Here is a 2763-nt window from a genome sequence, read left to right as displayed (position 1 = left end):
GCTCGCTCTCCCTCCCCGAATCCCACACTGTTGACTTGGGAAATGGGGAGGGAGGGGACGAAAGTTACGTTTTGTAGACATTTAAAATGATTGTGGTTATTTTTTAAAAGCTGAACTAAAAAGCTGGGTACTTTTGGCGGATTGGCGAGCTTGGGGAGACTTTGGGAAGAGGTCAGTACCCTTTGGAAAAGACCCTCACCCCTTTCCCCGCCCTGTCCGGCTTCTGTGAGGGTCAGGGAAACTGGGGGTTGTTTAAAGAAGTTGAACCCTTTGGCAATATAATCAGTCCCCACCTCGTACCCTGGTGTCTGAAGCCCCTAGCCCTTTGCCCCGCCCCCACCAGAGCCCTCCCCACCCCTCACCCCTGATTCAGGGTTTAGGGTCCGAGGGAAGGATGAGGGGACTCAAAATGCCCCTTGCATAGGAATCATTGCATCAAGAATCGTGTTCAGTGACCTCCCCACACACACACCATCGGGTGGAAGTGGGGGGTTCTGAGCCCGTGGGAGCAGAGGGAGGTTGCTGATTCACGTGGGCCCCCAGCTGCAAAAGTGGGGGCCGCTAAGGATTCTGGGACCAGTGTGGTCTCTGGGCTTGGGGGAGGTAGCGCATCCTTGAGCCAGGATGGGATATGAGAAATGATTTTCCACCCGCGAGTGTAGCGGGACGAGGAACGCTGGGGAAGGGAGGGCTGGAATCCCAGCCAAGTTGGGTATGTCGTTGTCTCCCAAGCTTGATATCAGTGTCCCTCCATTCAAGCACAGCCTCTATGATCACTTATGGACTGCTTTAAATGGAAACATTTTTAACCTGCATAAATGGTGCCCTGGCCAAGTAGCAATACGTGCACTTATGAGCTTAATATGCAAGATGTGCACATTAAAGAATTCTTAACAGGTGTTTGTCCTTGTATTGCCTAATACCTTAACACACCAGCAGGAGCATGAGAACGACACTTTGGAAACACTGGTGGCCATGAAGAGGGTACCTTTGGGGCACCATCTTGGGGAAGGAGCCTCGTGAGGGGCAGGGCTAGGCTTACCTAAGAAGGGGGGTGCTGGGATGGGTCTGGCTCCCTGGATTTAAAGATAGGCTGAGCCTATTTTGGAAGTTTAGCATTAGTGGGACCTAGGGTGGATGGGTCTGATGTTAGGGATATGGGGGTGTATGGGGGGCAGGCCTGAGGACTTGGGGGTGTCTGGGATATGTCAAAGTTGTGGGAAGGATTTGGAGCATCCCAAAGGCTGAAATTGAGCTGAAGAGCTGGGTCAAGTCTTGGAGGTTTAAAAAGTGCTGGGATGCGGTCCAGGGAATTTGGGGGTGGGCATATTGGGGAGGGGAAGGGAAGCATCTGTGTGCAGAGGCAAGGCCCCTGGGGCGTGTGGGGATTTAGGGGTGTGGGGTGCCAGGGTCCCTCTCAGGAATCCTAGATGCAGGTCTCATGTCCTGGGAACAGAGGGAAAGGGTTGGGGAATTTTATGTGCTAGGGCCAAATCATCCCAAGAATTCTAGGATGGCAGGTCTGAGTCCATGCAGCAAGAATAGAGGCGAGCAGATCCCTGGGGGTGGGGTGGGGGATGAGAGGGTGGAATTCACCAGAGGGATCCTCCTAAAGGCTGAGGGAGCAGCTGGCAGCAGCCCACCACTCTTGCCTCATCCTGCCATCTGAGCTCAGCTCTTTGTTGGCCTGGTTAGCAATCTCTCCTTTCCCTGAGCCCTTTCTAGGATTTTGTTTCTCCTTATGCGTGATGGGTTGGTTGCCCTCTTGGGGTGAAGGGTAGGAAGCCAGGACACCCTCCTGTGGCTTAAAGGCCAGCCCTACTCCTGGAGCTCCCAGCCCCCTACTCGCAGCACGCAGCCCCTGGTGGCTTATTGCTGAGGAGTTGGAGCAGGGTCCGGATCTGGGAGGCATGCAGAGTGCATTTGGGGGGAGGTGCCCCAAGATGTAACTGGCATAATTTGGACTTATTTACACAAGTTGATGGGAGGGGGTGTCCTATGGCTCATGGAGACCTGAGAAGGCTTTTTTGGGGGGTTGGGGGAACGGCTACAGCCCCTCCCCCTCCATCCTGGGGCCCAGATTGTGGGTGAGGGGCCTGGGGGTGTCTGCTGGCGTCATCATTTCGGTTGCATATTATTAATGACTTTTTGATTTTTTTTTTTAAAAAAAACCTTTCCCCCACCCCCCACCCCCAGCTCCTTTGACCTTCTTCCCGGTCACCCCCGAGTCCCCCCACAGGGGGGAGGGGAGCACTAAAGGATGGAGGGCAGGGTTGGGGGAGCACGGCGGGTGGCCCGGGGAGAGCCTGGGGGGGTGGCAAGGGGTGCGAGGCGTAGGGACACCCCGCTCAGGCCCGCGATGCTGCTCAGGCTGCGGGATTTCTCGTAACCTGGGTGGGGGGAAGGGCAGAAACACCGGGAGGAAGCATGGAAATGCGAGTGCAGGGAGAGAGAGACCCCAAGACAGGGAGAAAAAGAGAGAAAGGGATGGAGAGGGCAAGAGGTAACCCAGAGAGACAGAGGTGGCCAGAGACAGAGACGGTGAAGAAGACAGAAATAAGAGACAGGAGGACGGGGAGGCAGAGACAGACATGGAGACACAAAAAGAGGGATGGCAAGAGACAGAGATGGACCAAGGAGATGGAGAGAGAAAGAGAGAGAGAAGTGAACAAATCGGAGCGTCAGTCAGCATCCACAAGAAAGGTTCAGACACAGGGAGGGGGAGAGACTCAGGATTAGGAGGCGGTGGCGCCCACCGAGCCT

This window comes from Marmota marmota, unplaced genomic scaffold (genome assembly GCF_001458135.2).
Source record: "Marmota marmota marmota unplaced genomic scaffold, marMar, whole genome shotgun sequence".
NCBI lineage: Eukaryota > Metazoa > Chordata > Mammalia > Rodentia > Sciuridae > Marmota > Marmota marmota.
Note: the sequence above shows the minus strand (reverse complement) of the source record.